The sequence below is a fragment of the Jaculus jaculus genome, chromosome 2 (assembly GCF_020740685.1).
Source record: "Jaculus jaculus isolate mJacJac1 chromosome 2, mJacJac1.mat.Y.cur, whole genome shotgun sequence".
Taxonomy (NCBI): Eukaryota; Metazoa; Chordata; class Mammalia; order Rodentia; family Dipodidae; genus Jaculus; species Jaculus jaculus.
The window spans coordinates 68,621,821-68,635,721 of record NC_059103.1 but is presented as its reverse complement, the minus strand read 5'-3'; positions in this window follow the sequence as shown (position 1 = coordinate 68,635,721).

The window sequence follows — 13,901 nt, the reverse complement described above, 5'->3', positions numbered from 1 at the left end:
ATGTCCACCCTCTGCTCATGCCATCGTTTTCCCCTGCCACCATGGAGCTTCCCCTCAAGCCTGTAAGCCAAAATAAACCTCTTTTTCCCACAAGTTTCTCTTGGTTGGGTGACTTCTACCAACAATGTGAACCTGACTGCAACAGTAAAGTGGTACTGAGGAGTAGGATTGCTGCCAAACACCTGACTGTGTGGCTTTGGCCTTTTGGAGCTGATTTTCAAGAGGAATGTGGGTGAATTTGAAATCTTGGCCTAAGAAATGCCTTGCAGTGCTGTAAGTACAGCTTAATGGACCATTTTTATCATAGTTGAAAGTCCTGAATGCAGTAAGAACTAAGGACTATGAGGTTTGGCTTATGAGGGTGAGAAAAAACTTTGCCTGGACTGGACTATAAGCAGTTTATGTGAGAGACTGGCTGTTAAGCCTGTGTCCTGAGAACTTGTGCAGGGTTGCATTGCATAGAAATGGGCTGGTGTGAGTAGGGGGATATGGCATAGAAAGAAATGAAATCTTTGTGCCTAAACTGCTGTCCATTCAGCTGCAATTTTTTTGATACATTAGAGCCACTGAGATTTGGCCCACTGATCTGCACTGGGACAACAGAAAGATTGCAGATTCTTTTGAAGGGGCCTGAATGCTGAAAGAGTGCCCTGTTCTTCAAAATCTGCCTTATTGTCTCCTGGATTAACAAACTGGTAGCCTGTATGGTACTGCTGAGTACAACAAGTGCAGGAAAGAGAGGGTCATTGAATTTTCAACATGGTTTTGTATTTTGGGAAGTGGCCATGGGCAATGTGCGGCAGGCTTGTGGCATTACCTGCATAGAGACCTGGAAGATCCATGAAGATGGACCATGAGTTGCTATAAAGACCCACTGGAGATGGCAGGAGTATGGGATGGCTGCCAAGGAGCATTACTGGCACCAGATGAAGTTTTCTAGAACTGTGAGTAGCCTAGCTACTTTCTACCTAATTCTTTGATACAGGGTCTCTCACTAAACGTACAGCTCATCAGTTTGACTGGACTAGCTGGCTAGTAAGGCCTAGGGATCCTTCTGACTTTTCCTTCAGAGCCCTGCTATCACAAGTAAACACTGCCATGTCTGAGATTTTTATTTTTTTGAGGTAGGATCTCATTCTAGCTCAGGCTGACCTGGAATTCACTCTGTAGCCCCACAGTGGTCTTGAACTCATGACGGTCCTCCTACCTCTGCCTCCCAAGTGCTGGGATTAAAGGCATGTGCCATCACATCTGGCTTCATGTCTGGGATTTTTATGTGGGTTCTGGGAGAATCCAAACTCAGACCCTCATGTTTATGTGGCAAACACTTTAACTGCTGATCCATCTTCCCAGCCTCACAGCTGAGAATTCTGATCAATACCAGAAAACAATGAAGCAGGTGTGTACAGAGAAGCTGGTGCAGCAGACCAGGGAGGAAGGCAGAGAAGAGGCAGGGAGGTGTCTTCCTATCCTTCTTGAGGCCAAATCTTGGTTCCATCCTTGGGTTCCATGAGACTCTCTGTATGTATATTTGTAGTAAACTTTCTGTCTAGGCAATACAGATGATAACCTTCTGTTACAATTCAAGGAATCCCAGTGTAGACACTGATGACATGGCCACCAAAACACTTTCCTGCCATAGCTACTGTATTATTAGTCAGAGTTCTCTACAGGAATAAAGCTGAGAAAATGAATATGTATTATGAAAAGAATTGATTAGACTATCTTACAGTATGTGGGCTAGACTCCAACAATAGCTGTTTTCAGACTGGAGAGTGTGAAGACCTGGTAGTTACTCAGTTCATGAGACTGGATGCCGCAACAGTTCAATTCTGATACTGAAGACCTGGAGGGTTCCTGGACAGCTACTGGTATTCAGTCTACTTGAAGCTGGGTTCCAATGTCCGGGAAGGATGGCAGCAATAGCGTAGTAGTATGGGCAGCTAGACAGAAAGACACTGTGTCTTTTTTATATGTAGTCTTCCACTCATTTGGAGGGAAGGTCTTCCTCCCCCATGAACATTTCCTGGAAATGCCTTCACAAACCCACCGAAAAGGAGTGTCTCTTGATTCCAAATCTGATCACGTTGACAATAGCATTTAACTGTCACATCTGCTATTACTCTCCCCAGTGTAGATTTCCATAATATTTGTTTAATGAATGACTGATTGTAATTTGGCTTCAGACAAGGAGCAAATATGCTCTTCATGCCAGCAGAGGCATTCTGGCCTTCTTGGAATTTATCATAATCATTGTAAAGGGACACATTTATTGTGCATTCATTCTGGTATGTATGCTGATCTCTTGTGAATTTAGCCAGTGTGTGCCAGTAAACTTGAGCACCACTGACTATAGAAGCCTGAGCCCTTGTTTGTGTGGCTGGACAAAGAAGGATCCACAGAGGGTAAGACCTTGGGAGAGACAGCTCACTCTCTGGTCCTGGCAATAGCCCTCTCTTAGTGGAGTGCTGTATTAGTTACCTTGCTCATCGCTATGACCAAATACCCTACAAGAAGCAGTTTTAGGAAGGAAAGATTTATGTTAGTTTACATTTCAAGGAGACATAATCCACTATGGAAGGGAAGGCATGACAGCAGAAGTAGGAGGCTGGCTGATCCCATCACATCTCGAGTTATAAAGAGAAAGAACAAATAGGAAGTGAGTCAAGGCATAAAACCCCAAGGCCTTAACCCAGTGACATACTTTCCTGAGCAAGGCTCCACCACCTAAAGGTTTCACAACCTTCCTGAGCCGAGTCACTAGCTGGGGACCAAGTGTTCAAACACATGAACCTCTGAGGACAATTCATATTCAAGCCCCATCAGGAGGCAAGTAAAAACAAGTTACAGTCAAGGGAGCAGGGTTTCAAAGAACAAATTTTGAGACAGTCAGTCTTGGTTGTTGAGCTGTTATCTCAAGCAAGATCTTTCACCTCTCTGTGCTCCAGTTTCTACATCTGAAAATTTAACTAGCATAAGATTAAGTAAAAAAAAAAAAAAAAAAAAAAAAGCACATACCCATGATTTCACTTTTTGAGGTTTTATTTGTGCACAGCCAGCCATGGTGAAAAATTGCAGAAACAATTCATAAAACTTTTATACATTGTAGAGCTGCCCTATTCATTGCTGGTTATAGTTGCTAGTCTCTTGCCATCCATAGTGTGCATATTAAACCTTGCCATAGGTGTGCTAGTCAATTTTCTGTTTCTTTTGCAAAGTATCCGAGAAAACCCAATTTAAAAGACAAAAGCTCTGTCTTGGCTCATGGTTTCAGAGGGTTGATTTGTGGATGGCTCACAGTTTCAGAGGTTTGAGTTTGTGGTTGGTGCAGTGCTTTGGGTCCCATGGTGGGACAGAGCATATGGAAGGGAATGTGTGGCTGAGGAAGCTGACCACTTCATGGTGGCCTGGAAACAGAGAGGGAGGGAGGAAGAGGGGAAGGGATATCTATAAAATATGGAACCAGAGCCTGGCGTGGTGGAGCACACCTTTAATCCCAGCAGTCTGGAGGCAGAGGTAGGTGGATCATTGTGAGTTAAGAGCCACCCTGAGATTACATAGTGAATTCCAGGTCAGCCTGGGCTAGAGTGATAGAGAGATCCTATCTTGAAAAAAAATTATATACATATACATATATATATATATATATATATATATATATATATATATATATATATATATTTCAACAATATATTGACAGAGTCCCACTTCCTTATATTAGGTCCTATTCACTATACCTTTCAACACCTCCCAATACCCCATTAATCTATGAATCCATCAGTGGATTGACCAATGAAGGCATCAGACCCCTTACAATCTAATCACCCCAATACCTCCAACTCCTCCACCTATGAACATTATTTTATTGGGACCAAGCTAATATATGAACATTTATGGGGCCATTTTATATCCAAACCATAACAATGTGTGTATAGGAAAAACTATACAGGGTTTGGCATACCCACTATGACCTGGTACATTTCCTTATCAATAAGAAGCGTGCACTGTGCACACAACATATACATGTGTGTGTGTGTAGAGGGTGAGGTTGGCATATGGAGATACTCTATAAATTATATTTATCAAAATTTTGCTTATTCTATCCCAGTTAGGATCTTCTGGTATGTGACCATCCACTGAAAGGGCACAAGGCAAAGGCAAGGAACCTTCATGCCCATTTGGGCTAGAATTTTAGCAGTGGAGCAAAACAGATCAAAGTCTTTGCCCCATCAGAGCTTGTGCTCCCTATGAGGAAGACAAACAATCACCAGCAAGGAAATAATCACTGTGCGTGAGGTTTTGACAAAGGCCCTGGAGAAAGATGAAGCAGAGGAGGGAAACAGAGTGAGGCAGTGATCACAGCACTAGGACTCCATGTCCCTGAGACATCCTGATGCTCTTATTCAAGGACTGCAACAGCAAGAACAATGATGAGAGCCAATAATCAGATGTTTGCTAAGTAGTACCTGTTGTGGTGTGTGTGTGTGTGTGTGTGTGTGTGTGTAGATTTCACAGCAACCCTGAGAAGTAGGCAAGAATATCCCATTTCTCAGATGAGGAAAATGTCACCTGGAGACATATTGGCTGACAATGATGGTGTCCACCTGAACAGGTCCTAAACAGCCAGGAAGGACCATCTGCTCCATCTGATGCCTGTGCTTTACTTTTTCCAAAAGCAATCCTTTCCAGAGTTCCCTCGCCTGTGGGGTGATCAGAAATCAAACTTATGAACTTGGTCTGCTCAGTGCAATGTCAAAGACAAAAGAGAAAGTGATTCCCTTTGGACAAGAAGCAGTCAGGAAATGAAAGGACAGACTTGAAAGATTAGGTTATTTAATGGTTATGCCTCTTCCCCTTGTCCCTCAAGATCAGTTTAGCATCTGATTGTAGAGTCTGGCAGTTTATGAGGATCTTGGGCAAGTAAGTGCGTGAAACCTCCCTGTGGTTCTAGCCATGGCAGATGATTCATTTTACAGACTGTGGGCTCTTAGGGTAAAATAATTTTCTACTATGTATTTTCTTCCTTCTGTTCATACTTTTTCCCCAAGGGCTATCAATGACTCACAGCAGTTTGCAAAGAAGGTGCTGTGCATGGTCTTGAATGTGAATGTCCTTCTGCTTAAGGCAGTTCCTATGAGAAAGAGGAGTGGTCAGTCCTAAGGCAAGGATGGAGTCTTTGATATGCTCATGGTCACAGCATAGGTGTTTCTTCCCTGCTGATCCACCTCCGCTTCTCTTTCTTCCTTTGCCCAATAGAAAGAAAAAAAAGAATAATTTTTCTACATTCTTCCTGACCATGCAGAGTAAGGTCTTGGGCAGAAAAGGAAGCTTTGGATTGGGTCAGGATGGTGTGAAAAGTGTCCTTGGAAAAGTTTCTTGGCTAAGGTGATACTGGCAAGAGACGTTGCATTAGTCAGGCTTTTCTAGAAAAACAAAATGGATAAAGTATATATACTACAAAGGGAATTTATGAGTTTGGCTTGCATGACACGAGCTGAGTAGTCTAACTATGCCTGTCTGACACTGGAAAGAGTGAGAGCCCTGTAGCTGCCTCAGCAGTCCCAACCTGGTCTTGAAAGCCCGGGAGATTCCTGGAGAGCCACTGATCTTCAGTGCACATAAGAAAGCCAAGGAAGCTGGGTTCTAATAGCAGTGAAGGAAGAAGGCAGGAGCAGGTGAGATGTAATCAGCAAGGAGAAAGGGCAGCCCGGCCTGGCTTTGTCCTAGAACCTCTTTGTACATAAGGCTGCTGCCAGAAAGGCTGCCTTCTGGGAGAAAATCTCTATTCATTAGTCCTTATGGTGGTTTGAATGTAAAAATGTCTCTAATAGCCTCAGGTATTTGCAATTAAGCTTCCTATGTGGTAGTCCCCAGCTGGTGGGGACTTTTCGAGGTGGAACATTGGAAGAGGGGTGTTCATCAGGGGTGGGCCTTGGGGTTATTAGTCCAGTCCACTGAGTGTTCACAGCGGCCTTCCTCAGATGATTTCTTTCCTGCTTTGTGTGGAGAAGTGATGCCCCTGCCATGCTCTTCTCTGTCATAATGAAACTTGTCCCAGCAACAAGAAAGTAACTGCTACAATTCTTCTTGAAGATTCCCTCACAACTCTTCCTGGAGTACGTCTCTTACTCAATTCCAGGTGCAATCATGCTGGCAGTAGAGATGAAGCATCATAGAGTTTCAAGACAATGGAATCAACTCTCCTCTTCATTATAGCTAAGTGGGCTTAATTATGGCTGCCAGGATTCATTTGTGATGTTTGTATATTCTGATTGTAGTAATTCTCCAACTACCTTTGGGAAGGAGACTCATTGTAGTGACAGTTCAGAGGGTTTGAGGGTGGAGGTGACCCATTGAAACCCCAGTAAGTCTGGGAATAAGTATTTTAGTTCTAGAAAACAGCCTGGATAAAAGTTGGGCAGTGAGAAGCAGTCTGTGGTATCACACATCACCAGGTATAGCCAAAGAACCAGCTGCAAGAAAGAAGGGTGGTGGCAGAAGATGAATTTGGAATCTAAAAGATGCACTGGGAACCCCACCCTTCTCCCCAGCAATTTTCAGAGCTGAAGAATGATGCAATTTTATAGATTATTGCAGGGAGCAAGCTGGAGGAGAGCCAGGTGGAGACAGGATGGCCAGAGTGGGGGATCCTGTCTTAGTAGCTATAGCAGGTGAGGCGAGTTGTTGGAAGGAGAACGCAGTAAGATCAGTGTCCACAGAGAAGACATAGCTTGAGGATGGAGGGAAAAGGAAGGTTGCCTACAGTGTCAACCTTATGCATGGGAGTGTCCAGCCTGGAATAGTGGCCACCATTAAGTCCATGCTGAGCCTCATATACCTGGAGCTAAGAACCTAGATGGTACCAATAGAGTATTCCACTTGTGCCTTGACCAACAGAACCAGTGAGCTGCCTTCTTACACTTGCTTTATTTTTATTCTCTTCTTTTCCCATGGTGTATGTTGGGAAAGGGCAAAGTGTGTGCACATGCATGTGGGCACACATATTCACACAGGAGCAGTTTCACCACTGAATCACAAGGAAACGGCTTTTAACTGGAAATTTCCACCTGCCTCCTTCCCTAGCCCAAATCTATCAGCATTCAAAAGCCATCTCAGTGCACTCTGAGATTAGCCAGACGTGAGTTCAAGTCCAAGCCCTCTGCCGCTTCACTGAGTAACATTGATCCCTTCATTCCATCTTTATGCACTTCAGCTTCTTTATCTGAAAAATGGATATTTGTTTGGTTTCGGTATTTTCAAGGCAGGGCCTGACTCTGTAGCCCAGGCTGGCCTTGAACTCACAGTGATGCTCCTCCTGTCTCAGTCTTCCAAGTGAGCCATCAGGTTGGATTAAATGAGTATCTTTATGCTATCTTCTTCCTAGGGTTATTGTAAACTTGAGGCAACACCCATTTCCATATGGCCATGATGTTTTGATCAAGCTAGACCACATAGGAGAATGGTACCCTAAGGTGATATAAACTACATGGTAGCATAGCTGCAATATTTTGGCAATGATAGATTCACTGCCTCTGAACATCATTTTCACTTGGGGTCACCTAAATATTCAGCTCAAAGCACAGCATAGAGAAAGTGCAAAAGGAACACTAACTGTCACTTTATGCCCAAGTATGATGCTTTGCTTCATATGTTAACACGATCTCAATGTTTGAGGACCATTTCAAGTGTGCATAGTCATCAGTGAATTCTAGGAAGTTCCATATAAATGACCAACCTTGGGCTGTCCTCAGCAGACTGGATCACTCTGCTCCCCTGAGTGGCTGGAGGAGCCCCATTGGAGAACAGCTCATATGAAACTGGATCAGGACCATTCAGGGAGGGGACGGGGGTAGCTGATGATAGTGCAGTTGTCAGGATTCCTCAGCTGAATTTCCCAGCACAGATCATGAATCATAGCAGCCATGGATCCCACAAACAATGAAGCTGAGGCTGTTCACAAGGCTGCCAGGGTAAGTATGGTTCTCTGTGATGATCTTCGGTTTCAGCTCATTGGGTGGGGGGGCGGGGAAGGGAGGAGAAGCCAATCTCACTCTTCTGTGGTTATGAAGTCACTGCTGAAGGTGGCTCAGGCCTACTATCCCCACCATTCTTCCACCAAACAGCAGCAATTTCTGGCCTGCTAGGACTTATGGCATGAGGCTGAGGGGACTAATGGGGAAAGGAGCTAATATTAGCCACCCATCCTCTAGCTTATACGTCATCCACTGATTTCAGGTTTCACTGAATATTTAGCTTACAGACACCTTGTTAGGTAGCTGCCATCATCCCCATGTTCATTTTAAGTGAACAGACTAAAGTCCAGAGAGGTGAAGCTGGGTTCTCCACTATACAATGAGCAAGAGTCTCAAAGAATACCACACTGTAGTTCTTCCTATGGAGTCTACAATTATCCCACAGTTCTGTTTCAATAGATGGGGACACTGACGGTAGAGGGTGTTAGATTCAATGCAATGAAGCAGCGAGGATGGGTTTTGAACTTGGGTCTTGTGATTCTAAACCCCATGGTGCTTCTGCTATGCAGTCTACATTGTTGCTACTGAAAGCATGGTCTGTGCACCAACAGCATCATCTAGTGAGCCAGTCTACATTTCAGCACCATTCCAAAGGCATGGTGTGTACACTGGAATCTGAGAACACATGTCACACAGCCTGTTGTTTAGCTGTGGGAAAAGATACTCAGGATAAAAACATCCAATAGTCCATTCCCAACCACTAGGCATATGTCACTTCTCATATTATGAAATGAAGTTTGTTTCCTCTGTACTTACCCTGGGCTTTAACCACTAGACTGCACTAGAAATTATACTCTGGAATTTCTGAGCAGTTTTCATGACTTGTTTCTTGTATCCATGCTGCTATGCTGTGAGCACAAGCTACATAGAGAACATATTTAAGCGAGATGTCAGCAACCTAGCTGACAGTCCTACCCGGATGCTCAGACAGCTCTGACTCCAGGAGGAAGCCATCTTGGATGGCTCATGCCTGGCGAGCTTCTTGGTGGTGTTGTCCCGAGCCAATTTCACATATAGCTAACAAATTGTGCAACTGAATCTATTCAACCCCCAAATTAAGAGAGTTAATAAAAATGGTGGTAAAGTCACAGTTATTGGTTGTTTATGCTATAGCAAAAAGAATTTGAAGAAAAGTTAGTACCTAGAAGTAGAATTCTGCTCCAACATAAACCTAAAACATTGCAATAACCTCAAAACTGGGCAGTGGGCAGAAGCTGGAAGTACTGTTATTCTATTTAAGGAGGCTGATGTGGCCATGAGAGTAGTATTATTGGGGACAATGAAAATTAGACTGGAAGGACCAGCTCCCAGAACACTGAACAACACTGTCTCCTAACATGGATACAAACACAGAGAAAGATAGTTCCCAATAAGTTTCAGCTGGTTTAAAGAGTTGCATGGTGAACATTGACATACCACATGTCTTTGATTAATTCAAAGACAATTATCTTTATTCTTTTTTTTAAATTTATTTTTTTATTTGAGAGTGACAGACACAGAGAGAAAGACAGATAGAGGGAGAGAGAGAGAATGGGCACACCAGGGCTTCCAGCCTCTGCAAATGAACTCCAGACGTGTGTGCCCCCTTGTGCATCTGGCTAATGTGGGACCTGGGGAACTGAGCCTCGAACCGGGGTCTTTAGGCTTCACAGGCAAGCGCTTAACTGCTAAGCCATCTCTCCAGCCCAATTATCTTTATTCTTTAAATTCAATAAAACTAAATATCTAACTCCTTTTTCCTTCCCTTTCTTTTTTTTGTGTGTATGCATCCATGTATGTATGCATGTGAGTGCACATGCATGTGTATCATGTATGTATGCATGATATGCATGTAGGTCAGATGTCAATGCTGATGTCTCCTTTTATAACTGTCCTCCTTCTTTATTGAGACAGGATCATTTACTGATGTAGTTACCTCCACATGGCTGGGTCAAAACTGCTTACCAAAAGCAGATGATGGCAGGAAAGGGTTTATTTGGCTTAGAGTCTTGGAGAGAAGCTTCATGATGGTGAGGGAAAGATGGTAGAAATAGCAGAGGCTGGCCATCACCTGCTTGCCACAGCAGCTGAGAAGAACCGTACGAGAATGAGCTGATCTCTGGCAAGGAGGATCTGGCTATAATACCCCTTTCTGAATGCTCCACCACTAAATTGCCATCAGCTGAGGATAAAGAATTTCAAACACATGAGCCATGGAGCCTCCTCAACACAGAACAAGGCAACAGGGGTGAAGGAAGGATCTGGAAGGCCAAAGGAATGCTAAGAAGAGTGAATGATTTGATGTGTTAGTCATATTAAAAAATATTCACATTGTATATGTGCAACTATTGACATGAAAAGACATTAGAACCTTATTGAAAGTTACCTTAAAAAATCATCTTATTCACAGGACCCAGGTACAACATTCCTAGGCATTTTATCCAAAGGGTTATAAGTCAACATGTCACAGAGATAGTTGCACATCCATGTTTATTGTTGCACTATTCACAATAGCCAGGAATTAGAACCAGCTTACATGTCCATCAACAGATGAAGGACTAAAGAAAATGTGGTACACAATGGAATTTTAGGCAGCCTACAGAAAACTGAAATCATTATTTTCACAAGAAAATGGATGGAACTGTAAGTCAGTACGTTAAATGAAATAAAACAGACTCAGAAAGACAGAAAGCACATGTTGTCTCTTATATGCAGAATCTGCATTTAAAATTATCAATGTGTGCATATAAAAAAGAAAGAGGAAATGATTTTATTTGCACCTTATTTTGGGAAACTATTCTGCAAGCAACAGTTTTAAGAAGGAAAATAACTACTATTAATGTTTCCTTTCTTGCTCTATTCCCCTTCCTCTCTCCCATTCTTGGCCCTCTTCTTTCTTTTACTTTCCCCCTTCTTCTCATTCCCTCTTTCTTCTATCAACCTACTCCCTATCCATCACTGTATTATGTAACAATATAATAGTAAATAAAGTATTGTAGCCTGTCTTTTTCATTTAAAGTTATGTTCTGAGCATTTCCTTGTGCCATTAAAGATTCTCTAAAAACATGTTTTTTAGTGGCTGTGCAGATGGTTTAAGATGACTGTTATTGTAAGCTGTCTCAAATCCTTTTGGGAAGTAGGTGGTGTATAATGCATGAATTATAAATGAAAAGCAAATTGTTCTTAATTTTACCCTCAACCTTTCAAGTGCAGTAGCTCTTTGTGGAGCTGTTTCCTCAAAGCTGAAAGGACAGTGACAAAAACCAAAAAAAAAAAAAAAAGTCACCAGATGGAAGAGTGTGGTTTGGGAAAGGGGCTGGATACCCAACTCTGCCTAGTGTTTGACTGGGGTCCTTAGAGAAATCTCACTGACGACATGAAAGTGTGTGTGCCTTCTGAGCGTCAAGGTCTCTGTTGGACCAATTATGATTTCTGAAATACATGTAGGATCTACATAGAGATAAGAAAGCCCCATGGTGGAGACTCCTACCTCCTCCATCTTACTCTGGCTCCAGTGCCCTCATTGCCTGCCTGGAGCAGAGCAATGTCTTCCTGTAAAGAACCACTTCTTTCTTCCATCTTTGTCTCCCATATTCTTCTCTACTATATTAATTGGCTCTTACCATGACTGATACAACCCTGCGTAATAAGGTACCTGCTCCATCATGCCCTCCGCTCCCTTCAGTCCCCATTGCTCATTCCTTACTGTTGTGTTTCTTGAGTCTGTCACCCATGCCCCTTCCCAGACTCCTTGACACCTGCTGTCCCACAGATTCTACAAAGTTTATACTTCTACAAAGCAGCCCCTTCCCGCATGGCCCCTGGTATAGTTTAATTTTCTTTTATATAGCACTTATCCTTGATGTGGTGTCTATAGGGGTTGACTAACTACTTTTTTATTTTGAGCCAACCCAACAATAGACTAGCCTTTTTTGAGAGAGAATTAGTGTGCCAGGGCCTCTAGCCACTGCAATTGAACTCCAGGCATGTGTGCCCTCTTGTGAGCACTTGCATCATTGTGCATCTGGCTTACATGGGATCTAGAGCATCAAACATGAGTCCTTAGGCTTCACAGGCAAGCGCCTTAACCACTAAACAATCTCTCTCTCCAGGCCCCTAGTTCTTACTTCTCTATCCTACTAAAATAGGAGTACTAAGATATGAACTTGTTCTGCATTTTTCATTTCCATATCTCTATGTTCTGAAATATACTTAGTAAATAGTGATTAGGTACACAGTCAGAAATCATCAATACATATCAAAGGAACACATTATATGCACGCATGAATGAATGCTTTCTGGGAAAAGTTCATACTCAGAAGGAGATGCATAAACACCTCCACCTTATTTAGCAAGGGTTGTTTAGTGCTCAGCCTGTGCTCAGGGTCTGGATATCATATAGAAATGCTACACTGTGGCCTCTGCACTCTTCTGTCCATTCCCTTGGTGTCTCCCCCTTAACAGCCCTTCCCTGCCTCTCTAGTTTCTTGCCCATGTCTGAATTATTCTCCTCATACAGGCTGTGGCTCCTTTTCTCCTGCCTTACTCACTCAGTGGTCTGTGAGCCCCCCTCCTTGCCAGTGATGGCAGTAGTCATCCTTCCTGTTTTCAAGGTACTTAATAGTTGTAATGTACTCAGCTGCGTGTGATCTCTTCACTTCCTCCTCTGTCCCTGGAGGTGGGGCTCCTGCCTTTGCTACAGTCCTTGGCTTAATAAGCTTTACAATTTATGGAGCACCTGTTCTGCAGAACACTTAGGACCAGGATGAAGCAGGCAGAAGTGGTTCCTTCTCTCACGGAGCTCAAAAGGTGGCAGAGTAACAGTCATGAAACAGAGGGGACAATGGGTACTTTCTCAGATTTCATCTGCGGAGAGGAAACAAGTCCATGTGCTGAGTTCAATGCATGCTATTATGTAGTTGATATTGTGCAACCCTCATCTTTGTCCCCTGATGTGTACCCTATATAGGTCTTGATTTGCAGAATAGAAGAAAGGGTCTCAGGTGGAACTTTTCCCAAGGCCCAATGAGCCAGTGACTGTCAAGGCCCAGGTAGGACAACTCCAGAGCCTATGCTGTAACCACCAGGCTTCATGGCTCCCCAGGTGGCTTGGCCAAGGGTCCATGTAGAACAGAGGTTTGATATTCCCGCTGAGACATGGGAGGTGAGTAGCACTGGTCAGAGGAAAAGGGAAAGAAGTAATTCAGGTAGAAGGAAGAAAAGAAGCAAAGAAAGCCAAGGTGCCATGACTTTGAGGAGATGCAGGAAGGCCAGGGCCTGGAGGCAACAAGACAAGGGTGGATGTTAATAGCAGCAAGAGCTGGAAGGTGAGCAAGGACTGGAATATGCAATATCTTGAAGATGCTATGCTAGAGTTCTAACATAAAGTTGGTCTTCTACAACCAGGGCCTCTGCAGCTGTGGATTCAGCCAACCCATACCTGAAAATATTTGGAGATTATGTTTGTCCTGAACAAGTACAGCCATTTTTTTCTTGTCAGTATTCACTTAAAAATACAGTCTTACAAAGATTTACATAGCATTTACATCGTGTTATGTGCTAAAAGTCACATAGAGCTGACTTAAAATATACAAGAGAATGTATGTTAATTATATGCAAACACTATGCCATTTTATATAGGGGACTTGGTCATCTGAGGATATTGATATATGTAGGGGGCCTGGAAACTATGTCCTGCAAATATTGTGGGCATCTCTATATACATATATTTATGTAGCTTATATTCATTCATAGTTTATATCCAGGTGAGTTTGAGGAAGTTGTGTCTCAGTAAGGAAATGATTCTCACAGGTCCTGTATCTCGGATATAAACACAGTTGGGATTTGAGTCGATGTTCTGCCTTCAAATGTGGTGCTGTCCCTTCCACT